The 15,260-nt window shown below is 44.6% G+C and overlaps 1 protein-coding gene across 2 annotated transcripts in view; it reads right to left on the reverse strand.

Moving 5' to 3' along the window:
• LOC121284065 (A-kinase anchor protein 17A-like) overlaps window positions 1–12,399 on the reverse strand; it is a 35,133-nt gene extending 22,734 nt beyond the window's left edge. Inside the window, exon 1 of one of the 2 annotated variants that reach the window (XM_041199082.1) lies at window positions 12,354–12,399. The gene's annotated coding sequence lies outside the window, so the exon portion shown is untranslated. Of the gene's footprint in view, window positions 1–12,320 lie in introns of both variants that reach the window. The other variant, XM_041199081.1, reaches the window with a different exon arrangement.
• Between the last annotated feature and the right edge of the window lie 2,861 nt (window positions 12,400–15,260).

The raw sequence follows: 15,260 nt of genomic DNA on the forward strand, positions 1-15,260 counted from the left end.
AGCATCTCACGATGCCATGATCCAAACTATGGGAGTGCATTTTCACCCAATGGCGTGCATTGCGTTCATATCCCACACAGATTGTGGCCTGAATTGATCTTGGTGGAAATGACAACAGTTAGCCAGAGATTTATACCCCTGTAACCAGGTCAGAAGGTGATTAAGCAGCAATGCACTTGTATTATAGTCTGCAAGCTCTTGAAGCTTGCAAGTGAACACAGTGACATCTATTAGCTTAAACCTTAGGAATTACTTTTATTCTTTGACAGCTCTCATTTTAATCAGCATTTTTGACAGAAAGCAGAAACAAATTATCACTGGACCCATAACACGTAAAAAAGTAGTTTTAAAGTCAGTCTTTACCGCCAATTTAAAAACCTGGGCTTTACAGGGCACCGTTCAGTTTTTATTTTTAACACAAAAGATAAACAAAAGAAAAAAAATACAAAAAGCCAGGACAAATTCAGCAGAAAATCAGCTGTTACTTTGAACACTACTGAACTTCACGAAAATAGCAGGAGACTAAGAAGACATGGTTAAACGGGAGGACAACCCAGGATTATTTACACCGCTTACAGACAATACTTCTATACCACCTTGATGGCTGTTCCAAGAATTCTACTTTTAATGTACTTTCTCTCCCCGCCACCACACCCACCAACCCCGACCACCCCCCCTCAGGCACAAGACAACACTTCCATTGAAAGCTTCAGCTAATGGGGGCCTCAAGGTACACTTTGCTTCTCTCCGCCACATGAGAAAGAAGCTTATTAAACAGGCATTGAGGATCACAGCCAGTAATGTCAAAAAGCGAATTTACCTCAGTTAATTTACCTCAGCGAATTTACCCCGCAGAAACATCTTGGAACTTACAACCATTGATAAAAGCATCAGGCTCACAGCTACAGACATTTAAAATAAAATCATAAAACATGTTAAAAACTGCAATACTTGCTTCAACTTATATGCACCAGGGCCATTCATACACAGTACAGGGCAGTCCAGAAAAGGTGCGCAAAATGGAACGCTCAAGGCAAAAAAATTTATAAAAAGTATACGAGAACTGTGAAGTTATATTCACCAAAGACCAAACAAGCCGAACCGGCGGTGGCGTAGTGGTATTGATGCTGGGGGGGCCAGGTTCGAATCTTGCTACGGCAGATAGTGGAATTTGAATTAAATAAAAATCTGGAATTAGAAGTCTGATGATGATCATGAAGCCATTGTCGATTGTAAAAACCCATCTGGTTCGCTAATGCCCTGTAGGGAAGGAAATCTGTCGTCCTTACTAGGTCTGGCCCACATGTGGCTCCTGACCCACAGCAAAATCAAAACAGCATTTTACGTTGACTCTTAAAATGACTTTGAATGGCCCAGCAGGCCACTCAGTTGTAACAAGCCGCTACAAACACACAAAAAGGAGTGAAACCGGACGGACCACCCAGCATTGACCCAGGCACCGGAATCGACAACGGCAAGTTCAGCCCTGTCGACCCTGCAAAGTCCTTCTTACTAACATCTGGGGGCCAGTGCCAAAACTGGGAGAGCTGCCTCACAAATTAGTCAAGCAACAGCCTGACATAGTCATCCTCATGGAATCATATCTTACAGATAATGTCCCAGACACCACCATCACCATCTCTGGGTACGTCCTGTCCCATTGGCAGGGCAGGCCCAGCAGAGGTGGCGGCACAGCAGCATACAGCCAGGAGGGAGGTTCCCCGTGAGTCCTCAACATCGACTACAGCCCCCATGAAGTCTCGTGACATCAGGTCAAACATGGGCAAGGAAACCTCCTGCTGATTACCACGCACCGCCCTCAGTGCGAATCAGTGCTCCTCCATGTTGAACACCACTTGGAGGAATCACGGAGGGTGGCAAGGGTGCAGAATGTACTCTGGGTGGGGGTCTTCAATGTCCATCACCAAGAGTGGCTCGGTAGCACCATTAATGACCGAGCTAGCCGATTCCCGAATGACATAGCTGCTAGACTGGGTCTGTGGCAGGTGGTGAGGGAACTAACAAGAGGGAAAAACATACTTGACCTCATCCTCACCAACCTGCCTGCTGCAGATGCATCTGTCCATGACCCTCCATTGTGTTGTATGGCACTACCACTATGCTAAATGGGATAGATTTCGAACAGATCTAGCAACTTAAGACTGGGCATCCATGAGGTGCTTTTTGCCATCAGCAGCAGCAGAACTGTACTCGAACACAATCTGTAACCTCATGGCCCAGCATATCCCCCACTCTACCATTGCCATCAAGCCAGGGGATCAACCCTGGTTCAATGAGGAGTGCAGGAGGGCATGCCAGGAGCAGCACCAGGCATACCTAAAAATGAGGTGTCAACCTGTGAAGCTACAACACAGGACAACTTGCGTGCCAAACAGCATAAGCGGCAAGCGATAGACTGAGCTACACGATCCCACAACCAACGGATCAGATCTAAGCTCTACAGTCCTGCCACATCCAGTCATGAATAGCGGTGGACAATTAACTCACTGGAGGAGGAGGTGGCTCCACAAATATCCCCATTGCCAATGATGGGAGGAGCCCAGCACACCAGTGCAAAAGATAAGGCTGAAGCATTTGCTACAATCCTCAGCCAGGAGTGCTGAGCGGACGATCCATCTTGGCCTCCTCCAGAGGTCTCCAGCATCACAGATGCCAATTCGATTCACTCCATGTGATATCAAGAAATGGCTGAAGGCATTGGATATTGCAAAAGCTACAGGGCCTGACAATATTCTAGCAATAGTACTGAAGACTTGGGCTCCAGAACTTGCCTCAACCCTAGCCAAGCTGTTCCAGTACAGCAACAACACTGGCATCTACTCAGTTATGTGGAATATTGCTCAGGTATGTCCTGTACACAAAAAGCAGGACAAATCCAACCTGGCCAATTACCGCCCCATCAGTCTACTCTCCATCATCAGTAAAGTAATGGAACGGGTCATCAACAGTGCTAACAAGCAGCACTTGCTTAGTCATAACCTGCTCACTGACGCCCAATTTGGGTTCCCTCAGGGCCATTCAGCCCCTGACCTTATTGCAGCCATAGTTCAAACATGGACAAAAGAGCTGAACTCCTGAGGTGAGGTGAGAGTAACTGCCCTTGACATCAAGGCTGCCTTTGACAGAGTGTGGCATCAAGCCCTAGCAAAATTGGAATCAATGGGAATCAGGGGGAAAACTCTCCACTGGTTGGAGTCATACCTAGCGCAAAGAAAGATGATTGTTGTTGTTGGAGGTCAGTCATCTCAGCTCCAGGATATTGCCGCAGATGTTCCTCAGAGTAGTGTCCTTGGCCTATCCATCTTCAGCTGCTTCATCAATGACCTTTCTTCCATCATAAGGTTAGAAGTGGGGATGTTCGCTGATGATTGCACGATGTTCAGCACCATTCGCGACTCCTCAGATACTGAAGCTGTCCAAATGCAGCAAGACCTGGACAATATCCAGGCTTGGGCTGACAAGTCACATTCGTGACACTCAAGTGTCAGGCAATAATCATCTCAACAAGAGAGAATCCAACCATTACCCCTTGATGTTCAATGGCATCACCATCACGGTATCCTCCACTATCAACATCCTGGGGGGTTACCATTGACCAGAAACTGAATTGGACTAACCATATAAATACTGTGGCTACAAGAGCAGGTCAGAGGCTAGGGGTCATGCGACGAGTATCTCACCTCCTGACTCCCCAAAGCCTGTCCACCATCTGCAATCAGGGATAGGCAATAAATGCTGGCCCAGCCAGCGAAGCCCACATCCTATGAATGAATGAATGAGTAAATATATAAAAAGGCTGGAGCTCCTTTCTCTTGAATGTAGAAGGCTAAGGGGTGGCCTAAGTTAAAATTATCAAAGGTTTTGATGAAGTGGATACAGAATATGTACCCATTTTTGGGGAAGAGGAAAGCTAAAGACCATCAGTATGATAGTCACCAAGAAATCAAATGAGGAACTCAGAAGAAACTTCTTTACCCAAAGAGAGCGTTGAGAATGTGGAGCTTACTGCCACAGGGAGTGGTTTCAGAGAATTGGGGATGTATTTAAGGAGAAGCAAGAAAAGCGCAAGAGGAAGAAATGAACTGAGGGTTATGTAAGTAGTTAGATGAGGAACGATGAGAGGAAACACGAGTGTAGCATGAAGGCCTGCAGAGATTGTTTGGGCCAAATGGACTGTTTCTGTGTTCTATACTCTTATTTTAGTGGGGAGTGGGTGAAAGAAATAAAAGGGAAAAAGAATCATACATGAATGGGGAGATAAAGTGATGAAAGAAACTGAGTGAAAAGGGGAGGCCACTTTTGAAACAGCTCAGTTACAAAGTGGACCCTGCAGCAGGCAAAACAGCTCCGAAGGATATTTAGCATCCTAAACCTCAGGAGCCACACTGCATTGAAAAAGCTTCATTGTGGGTTAACTTGTAGCTGGTGTGAAATTCTCTGGTAGATTCTTCACCTTTTATTTTACTGTGCATTTTGTATGAAAGGAATTCACAAGTGTTTTGTTTGGGGATTTAAACTGTACACCTTTTTACCTCTGTGTGCTGCCCCTGAATTCAGCATGATTAGCTCCAGGGAAATTTAGATTCCAAGTCATATCTTATTCAGAGTTTGGTCAGAGACTCAATTTTGCTGGGTTTGTACTTTTGCTCTTATGTAATTTTAATTTTTAAAAGCACCAAAACCAACTTGCTATTATTTGGGCCTTTAACTTGGTAAAATATCCCAAGGTGCTTCACAGGAGTGTTATCAAACAAAGTTTGACACTAGCCACACAAAGGAGGTATTAGGACTGGTGGTGTCTTAAAGATTGTTTTGAAGGCAAAGAAGTTTAGGGAAGGAATTCTGGAGTTCAGGGTCTAGGCGGTTGAAGACACAGCTTTCAACGTTGGGAAAATTAAAAGGAGTGCACACAAGGCCCGAATTGGAGGAATGAGAATTTTAAAATCAAGGCATTCCCAGACTGGGAGCTAATCAGCAAGGCAGGGGTGACGGGTGAACAAGATATAGATGTAATAGATAGATACAGATAGGCAAGGCATGGTCTAGTCTCTTGTTTGACTTATTTGAGAGACAGACGTGCTCAAATTGCAGCGTCTAATTGATTAACAAATGGCTGGTGATTTTTGTGACAATCTGTGCCCTGATGCAGAGCTTTATACACACATTGGGAAAGCAGCAACCACTTTTGGCTAATGCACATCAAGCTGACCCTTAAGACCAAGTTGACAGTTTAGAAGGCGTGTGTTCTCAACACCTTGCTGTATGGCTGTGAAACATGGTCGACTCTTAGCTATTAAGAAAAGATTTCCATCTTTACCCTCTGCGACACATTATGGGAATATCCCTGCAGGACTAAATCACGAATATGGCAGTCCTCTCAAACGCAGAGCTCCCAAGTTTGTTAGCATGTTGGTTCGGGCACATCTCTAGGGTGGAAGACGGACGTATACCCAAGGACCTTTGCGTCCTTTGTATAGCTGAAGCCAGACAAACAGCAGGGTGCTCAAAGCTCTGCTTCACAGATGTTTGCAAGCATGACGTGAAGGCCCTAAACATTGATTATCGCACCTGGGAGTCGCTAGCTGATGTCAGGAAAATGGAGACATCTCTGACGAGCTGGTGTGCGCCACCACGATGACCAATGGCTACAGCAGCTTAGCAACAGAAGCCTATGTCAAAAGCAACAATGACACTTGGTAACTTCAGGCGCAGCACTTGTGGCTAAACCTGTCGCTCAAGGATTGGCTTCTTCAGCCATCAGCAAAAGTGTGACATACGAAGACACGGAATCTGAAATGGTTTGCTGGCTGCGTGTCAAACTTTCATAGGTGGAAAGATGCCAGACTGATTATCTAGCCCTAGAGATAGGTATACCTGGCATGATTTGCCACAAACCCACCCAATCATGCACTTAATTTAAAGCAGGTCTTTTTCAGGCAACGTGCTTAAGTGCACATTTCCTTCAGGCTTACAATCCTCACACTGAAGAGTTGGTGCAACATGGAGCCCTTTGAGGCCACTGCACCTTACGGGAAAATTTAATAATTTAAGCAGAGAATCATAAAAGTCTATGGACAGAGACCAGGATAGGGAGATTAGTTTTGAACAGTGCTAGCAAAGAGTTGGCAGACATAGTAGGCCTAATGGCCTCCTTTTGTGAAGAAAGGCTTGCATTTACATAGCACCTTTCACAATCTCTGGAGATCCCAAAGCACTTTACAGCCAATGAGGAACTTTTTTTAAAGAGTAGTCACCATTGTTAAGTAGCAAACAGGAAAGCCAAATTGCATTCAAGCTCCCACAAACAGTGATGCAATAATGACCAGATAATGTTTTTATGCTGTAACCAGTGTCTTTGGCTTTGTAATTCTCTGCTTCACACACATAACTGAAAGGTTCATTCAGGAAAAACAGCAGCAAAGAACCATTAGACTCTAGAAAACTGCTCTCTTATTGATTCGACTAAACGGTTCAAATCTTGCCAGAACAGGGATCTCGGGGCGCACATCATTTACTAGACTTTTTCCTGCAGCCTACTGCTCAAAAATGATTTGCCTTGTAGGTTGTTGGAGGCCAACAGGATATCGGAGGTATCAATAAACAACAGGACCAGCAGTTTATCTGCTTAACCAGGAATCCTGTGGAGAGTAACTCAGCTCCTGACTCCCAAAGCCTGTTCACCATCCACAAGGCACAAGTCAGGAGTGTGGTGAAATACTCTCCACTTGCCTGGATGAGTTCAGCTCCCACAAAACTCAAGAAGCTGGAATACCATCCAGGACAAAGACCATAAGACCTAGGAGCGGAAGGTCATTCGGCCCATTGAGACTGCTCTACCATTCAATGAGATCATGGCTGATCTGATAATCCTCAGCTCCACTTTCCTACCTTTTCCCTAAAGCCCTAGATTCCTTTACTAATTAAAAACCTCAACATTGAATATACTTAATGACCCAGCCTCTGCGGTAAAGAATTCCATAGATTCACTACCCTCAGAAGAAATTCCTCCTCATCTCTGTCTTAAATGGGTGACCCCTTACTCTGAGGTTGTGCCCTCTGGCCCCAGACTCTCCCAGAAGGAAAAACTGCCTTTCAGCATCCATTTTTGGCAAATATTCACTCCCTCCACCACCGAATCACAGTAGCAGCAGTGTGCATCATCTACAAGATGCGCTGCAGGGATTCACCAAGGCTTCTTAGGCAGCACCTTCCAAACCCATGACCACTACCATCCAGAAGGACAAGGGCAGCAGACACATGGGAACACCACCACCTGGAAGTTCCCCCCCAAGCCACACACCATCCTGACTTGGAAACATATCATTGTTCCTTCATTGTCACCAGGTCAAAATCCTGGAACTCCCACCCTAACAGCACTCTCGGTGCACCTACACCACATGGGCAGCAGCGGTTCAAGAAGGCAGCTCATAACCCCCTTGCCAAGGGCAATTAGGGATGGGCAATAAATGCCAGCCTAGCCAGCGATACCCACATCCCATAAATGAATAAAAAATCTGGGTGTCCTTGTCCATGAAACATTTAGTATACAGTTACAGCAAGTAATTCGGAAGGCAAATGGAATGTCGGCCTTTATTGCAAGGGGGATAAAGTATAAAAATAGGGAAATCTTACTACAACTGTACAGAGTGTTGGTGAGACCACACCTAGAGTACTGTGTACAGTTTTGATCTCTTTATTTACAGAAGGATATACTCGCTTTGGAGACAGTTCAGAGAGGGTTCACTGGGCTGATTCCTGGGATGAAGGGGTTCTCTTATGAGGAAAGGCTGAGCACCTTCCCACAATCTCTACCATCTGGAAGGTCAAGGGAGCAGACACATGGGAACACCAACATCGAAACGTCAACTCTTTTCTTCTCCGCCGATGCTGCCAGACCTGCTGAGTTTTTCCAGGTAATTCTGTTTTTGACCTGAAAGCTCCCCACCTCCACATCCCCCCCACACCCACAAGCCACACGCCATCTTGACGAGAATATATCATAGTTCCTTCACTGGCACGGTTCAAGAAGACAGCTCACCACCACCTTCTCAAGGGCAATGAGAGATGGACAATAAATGCTGGTCTAGGCAGCAATGCCCACGTTCCATGAATGAATTAAAAAAAGGCCACAGAGGGATTTGAAAACAAGGGTGAGAATTTTAAAATCAGGATGCCAATGCAAATCAACAAACAGAGGCATGATTGTGGAATGGGACTTGGTGCAAGATAAGACAAGAGCAACGTCTTGGATGATCTAAAACTTACAGAGAGTAAAACGTAGGAGACCAGCAGGAGTGGAATGGAATAGTCTGGTTGAGTTAAATGAGGGTTTCAGCAGCAGACGGACTGAGAGAGGGGTGAGGCTATAAAGGTGGAAATGGATGATCTTAGTGTTGGCACGAATAGGTCAGAAGATCAACTCGGGGTCAATTCTGACACCAGGGAGAGAATTTTTAGTTCATCAGGCAGGCACATGCCTGACCAGACAGAGTGTAAAGTAGCACGCGATGACGTCAAGCGAGCATCCTGACATCTTCGTGCGATATTTCGGTCGGCGGGCACATGCCAGAGTTGACAGCACGCCCGCCGATTAAAAAGCCTTAAAAAGGTAATTAAAAGAAATATTTCTCTGCCCATCCAACCTTACAGATGGCGGGCAAGCGAAAAGGCCAAGCGGCCTTTGCATTTTTTAGGAAACCTCATTCACAAGCGGGGTGAGGTTTCCAACAGCAAATAAAAATAAAATAAAAAGTTTAAAATTTTATTAATAATATGTCCCTGATCATGTGACAGAAGGGACGTTTCATAACATTTTAGAGAGCTTTATTTTTTATTTTGAAAAATGCTCATCTCCCTGAGGCAGCTCTGTGCCTCAAGGAGCTTTTCCAGTGCGCACCCGCGCACATGCACAAAGTTTGTGCTCGCCCTCCTCCTCCCCCCACAGGTAGCTGCTGGTGGCCCCTAAATTGGCCAGCCAGCATGAAATCACAGTCGGCTTCCCGGCCACCCCCGCTGAGCCCGCCCGACTAAGGAAACATCCTCCCCCGAGGCTGCAAACGGGCTAGCTTAATCTCAGACTGTTGCCAGGAAGAGTGATGGAGTCAGTCTTTAAGGGTGAAGTTTGGAGCGTGAACCAAAAACAGCTCCAGTCTCCCCGGTATTAAACCAGGGTAAATTTCCACTCTTCCTGTGTTGAATGTCTGATAAGCAGTCAGAGAATTTGCAAGTGGAAGGGTCAAGAGAGGCGATGGTGAAATAGTGTCAAGTGTTGTCAGTATACATATGAAAACTGACACAAAAACAGAAATACCTGGAAAAACTCAGCAGATCTGACAGCATCTGCGGAGAGGAATACAGTTGACATTTCGAGTCCGTGAGACCCTTCTTCACTAACGTTGTGCATAACATATCAAAACCCCCCAAGGCGCTTCACAGGAGTGTTTTCAATTTTGAAAATTCCTGCCAAACGTGTGTCAGTGTTTCTCTTCCCCATCTGGCCTATGGCCATTTTCCTGCTGGAAGCCCATATCCCTCCTTTCAAACTAATTCCCTTATAAATGGTCTTGCTTTAACAAAAGTTTGTGGCAGTAAATTCCAAATTCTATTCACCCTCACTGCCAAGCAATTTTTAACTCTGGCATGTGCAGCTTTGCAGTTAAGCATTCATGTGTCACTCCAGGTTATATTGCATTGGACGCTAACCCCTGGCACTCATTACCTCCAACCATCTGATCAAAGACAGAACATCCACTAATCTCTCAATTTAGTTGCAAACTTCAGGCGGGATTTTCCAGCCAGCCCCGCCTGCCACTGCGATCGTGCAGTCCTGCCGAAAGCCAATGAGCTTTTAGCTGGACCACTGAATGTCCTACAGCGGGGTCTCACAATGGTAGGGCCAGAAGATCCCAGCTTTCAAGTCTTGAGCAAATCACTTCTGTTGCCTTCCAATCAATTGCTTCTTCTGCTCCACTCATATTAAGTAGTTATTCTTCAAGCACATTCTGAAATGGCACCTGATCAATCACAGGCTCAGGAGATTGTGGGTTCAAATCCCACTCCTGGACCTGAAAGCAAAAAATCAAAGCTAACACTTCAGGGCAGTACTGAGGGAGTGTTTCCCTGTCAAAGGTGCCTTCTTTGAGATGAGACATTAAATTGAGGCCCCATCTGCCTTCCCTGGTGAACATAAAAAATTCCATGGCAGCATTGCAAAGAGCAGGGCGGGGGGTTATCTCCAGTGCCCAGACCCCTCAACCAGCATCATAATAATAGATGATCTGATCATTGTGACATTGCTGCTTGTGGTAGTTTGCTGAGCTCAAAACTGGCTGCTGAGTTTCCCACATTACAACAGTGATCACACTGCAAAATAGTACTTCAATGGCTATAAAGTGCTTTGAGATGTCCTGCAATCATAAAAAGTGCTCTATAAATGCAATTCTGGTTTTTTATCAATATAGTTCACTACTATTAGTTAAAATTCCCAAGTTTAATAGCTGACACAATTTGTTGTAAATATATTACTGACTCCAAAGCACAAGTGACATTTAAAGGAAGATACTAGCTGATGACCAGTTCCATCCAAAATTTTATTTTCAATCTCAATCAGGGTGCTTCAATATTATTTACCCCATAATCTCCTCCCAGGAAAAATAGGAAGTGCATTAAATGCCACATCTAAGATTATTTAGTGTACTGGGATTAGTAAATTACACAAGGGGAAAAAAAATCTCAATAACACCTTGCTCACAAACCAACCTGAAAAAAATCCCTGACCATACAAGTAAAATAAATGATCTTAAACTGTGCTCACTTAAATCAGTATAACATTCTGGCCTTAAAGAGACAGGCTAAATTAAACATAGCTCTCCCCTCTTTTCAAACAGAAAAATACACCAAATTATACTCTTAGCATTGTAATATAATGCAGCACCCAATTTACCAAAAGCAACACTATAGATCATATAGTATATCTTTAGAAATATTAGACAATGTCATATAGTGGATGACCTTTGGCTTTTCCCATGGCATGAGGATGTAGGAATTTTCCCTTCAGTGCATCTAGGAGGCTGGAGGCATAACTGTGGGATGCTGCAGCTTTTTGAAGCTCTTTCTAAATAGTAGGTGGGTGCAGTTGCTGGTGTGACTGTGTCACATAATGGTGGCACCCAAATAAGGAGAGTGCAATATATCAAAAAAGTTAGCATATGTAGATTTAATAAAGTTATATATAAAGCATTTCTATATTATATTTGCATCATAGAATCATACAGCACAGAACAATACCATCTGATCAATTGTTTGTGCCAACTTGTTGAAAGAGCTAATCAATTAGCTAAACTCTCTTGCTCTTTGCCCATACTCTTGCAATTCTCCTTTCCCTTTTCAAGCACATATCCAATTCTCTATTGAAAGTTACTATTAAATATCATTTGACTACTCTTTACAGGTAGTGCATTTCAGGTCTTAAATCAATAAAAAAAATCTTCCACTGGTCTTTTTGCTAATTATCACTTACAAAAGTAAAAATATATAACCTGTGTCTTCTTGTTCTCAACTCTCCTGCTAGAGGATATAGTTTCTCATCTAATCTATCAAAACCATTCATAATTTTGAAACCGTCTACTGAATCTCCACTTAACCTTCACTGGGAAAACAACCCGAGCGTCTCCATTCCCTCCACATAAGCAAAGTCCATCATCCTTGATATTATTCTAGTAAATCTCCTCTGGTCCCTCTACAGGTCTCTGACATCCTTCCAAAATGCAGTGCCCAAGACTGAACACACCACTCCAGCCAAGGCCTAACCAGTGATTTACAGAGATTTACCACAACCCGACTGATAAAGCCAAGGTCACTTGAGCAGCCTAATCTCAAGCTTGACAAGTGTATGGACATATACACAATCTCTGCCCCCTCCCTGGTCACTCTGCTCCCTTTAAAATTGCATCATTTAGTTTATGCCAACATAAAAAAAACTAATTAGCAAATTAACAGCCCCTCAAAGGGACACAGTAACTAAAAGCAAAAAACTTCAATGGAAACTTATAAAAATTAAATTAAAATAACATTTTGGCAGCTGATGATGCACTCCAGAGCATTTAGTTTATGTTACCCCTCCTCATCCCTCTATCCAAATACAAGTAGACAAACATTTATCACGACATGATTAAAGCCAGGTACAATTTAATAGAGGCAGGGTTTCCAATTGAATGTAAACCTATGCAGGATGCTACAGCTCCACGTCTTGTGAGACACGGGCTGATTGCCTCTATTTAAACCTGATTCCTACCACTTACTCAGTCATTAAGTTGCACTTGGCACTGCTTTACCTGAAGCCGGGCTGGAGGCCTCCCGACAGCAGCAGGAATCACTGCGACTCGACTGAAGAAGGGCCCCGCTTCCGCCCTCCCAACAACTGCCAGAGAACCTAGCCAGCGCCTGATAAATTAACCCACCTAATTTTGCTTCAATCAGTTTTTGTCTTACGCATAATTCCCTACGTTACCAAACTATGATGGCTCGCGGGCGCGTTTCAACCGGGAACGGTCGCCAGCCCGACATCTTAATTGTAAGGAGTTATCGCAAGACACTAAAAGCCGATGGGGCTTTTCCCTTCCCCCGAGCAGGAGCGGAGAAGAGAGAGATTTGGCCGGGGGTGGCAAACGCAGTAAGGTGCGCATGCGTACTCATGACTGCAGCCCCGATCGTTGCCATCTTTGTGAGGGGCAGACCGGAGGCGCGCGCGGGTGGTTGCGGGGGGGGGGGGGGGGATATAGCCGAATTTACCCGAAGGTGAGCGATCATAGCCGAGTATTGCCACTGAGTCGAATGTGGTTTGGGTTAAAGAGATTCAATGGAATCACCATTACAAAATGTTTCCATTCCCCAGAAATAACAGAGAGCAAAAAAAAGTAAAGCAAAATTTTTAAAAATCCATTCTGCTGATGAGTACAATTTTATTTTAACTTTATCACAATTCAGTTGTACTTACAGTAGCTGTATGTAATACAAAAAAGGAAGAGAGTAGCTAAAGTAAAATGTGGCCCCTTTACAGGATAAGGCTGGGGATTTAATAATAGGTCAGCACTTCTGAGGAGTGGCAATCAAAGTTGGATTGCCACTCCGTGCTTTTTTTTCATACCTTAGTTGGTAGCTGCACATTCCACGTCTGACCTTTGGCCGGTTGAGAAAAGTGTGGCACAGCAGGTTCCTGAGACCTTTGGTGCAATGTAGCAGTGTTAGACAAAAAGAAGCCACGCCCCCTTTTTAGGCACTAGCTGCTGTAAAGCAGGTAAGTTTAAAGGTCCCTCCCACTTTGAGAAGATAAGTGTGTAAGTTAAGTGGGTAGAATGGGAGGGGAAAGGGTCTGGGTGGTCAAGGGAGCTAGGATGGGTCGAGGGAGTCAAGTGGTCTGTTCAGTGGTCAGTCAAGGGGAGTTGAGGTGATCAGTGGGGGAGTTGAGAGGGTAGTTGGGAGAGTTGTTGGGGGTTGGGGACTCGTGTGGAGGGTGGGTGAGTAGTCGGGGAGCACTTGGGGATAGCCAGAGGGTCACTACTACACTTATCCAAGAGTTAGAAGTGGTTTTGATTCTTCTAACTGGTCTCAGGTAACTGTTCTGGTAATACAGTCGGAATCATCCAAAGTCTCTGATCCAAAGTCTCGGAGTACCAGCTGTTCCCAGCTGCAAGATAATTGCCTACCAGAAGTTTGAACTCCCAAGGTAATTGCTGTGCAGTTCTTGCATGGGGATTTCGACAGGGTCTCCCAGAGCATCCAGTGGGGTACCTCCTGGGTATGACCTCCCCCTCCCCCTAATGGTGGAATCTATCACTAAGGAAATAGTTGTATCTTGTACATTCAGTAGATGTTCTGGGTCTTGTATGGTTGAACATTAAGTGTTTATTGATAACACATAACTATGTACATATGTTCAGGGTATAGCCCAAGCTATGAGCTAACTCCACACTTGCTTCCACACAGATCTCTGTCCAGTCCACAACTGACCCAAGTCTCAGGTCATGTATCTCTTTACATCACACTGTGTGTGGTACTGCTTCCCAGTCCAACATTAACCCTTGCTACGTGAGATACCTTTATACTACACCCCAAGTCTTTACCCAACATGTTTGCATTACAGTCATGTTACATCTTCTCCATTTCCCCCTAAGATACTGACTTTAGAAATTCAGACAGCCTGGAAGCTTGATGATTCTTCCAGATCTCACTTGGTTACATTCGAAGGAATGGTGGGCTGTGTTGATTTGGGCAACCTTTGTTGATTCAGAGTTTGAGTTTTAGTCTGTGTTTCTGGCATTGATTATCTTCTTCTGAGATGCTTTTTCCGCTCCTTGGCGTCGAACTTCTCTTTGTGAACAAACCACTTGCTCTGCTTGGGGACCAATGGCTTGTCCACTTCTTTCTAGAGAGATTATTCACTCCATTCATTCATAGTACAAACCTGGCTTTTCTTTTTCCATGTGGTCCGCTGTGATCTTTGTAGGAATTGAAGGTACCCTTCCCTGTCGTTTGGATGTTCCTCATCAACTGGCTCACCTTACAGTTTGGCTGTTAATGCAACACTGTGTTCTTCTGTGTGCCTCTGTGTCTCACCTGAGAAGTTGATGGTCAGCAGCTCCTTGCTCCAGCATCATCTTGCAGCTTTGCACACTAGCTGGAGGTTGCAGTGTTTGTGCTGTGGTGTTTACAGGTAGTGTGACAGCAAGCATTGGAGCCTAGGGTTGTGGCTCATTCTTCCATTGTTGGTCATTTTTCTGTGTGTCTTTCATTCATGGTGCTGTAGTGATTATCTGAAGGTTTGGCTGGTCTGAACAAAGAGGAGTGACTGGCACCTGTGAAGAAATTAGACAAAAGCAAAATACTGCGGATGCTGGAAACCTGAAACAAAGGCAGAAAATGCTGGAAAAACTCCACAGGTCAAACAGCATCTGTGGAGAGAAAAACAGAATTAACGTTTCGAGTCTGCATGACTCTTCTTCAGAGCTAAAGAGAAGTAAAAATGTGATGAAATTTATACTGTTTAAGAGGGGTAGAGCAGATGAAGCTGGATAGAAGACCAGTGATAGGTGGGGGCAATGGAGAGATTGCCAAAGATGTCATGAACAAAAGGGCAAAGGGGGGTTAATAGTGGTGATACTGGCTAAAGGAGGTGCTAAAGGTGGCATTGAGGTCAGAAAGCAGAATGTGATAATAGCAGGACAAGGGTAAGCACTCTGAAA

This window comes from Carcharodon carcharias, chromosome 11 (assembly GCF_017639515.1).
Source record: "Carcharodon carcharias isolate sCarCar2 chromosome 11, sCarCar2.pri, whole genome shotgun sequence".
Taxonomy (NCBI): domain Eukaryota; kingdom Metazoa; phylum Chordata; class Chondrichthyes; order Lamniformes; family Lamnidae; genus Carcharodon; species Carcharodon carcharias.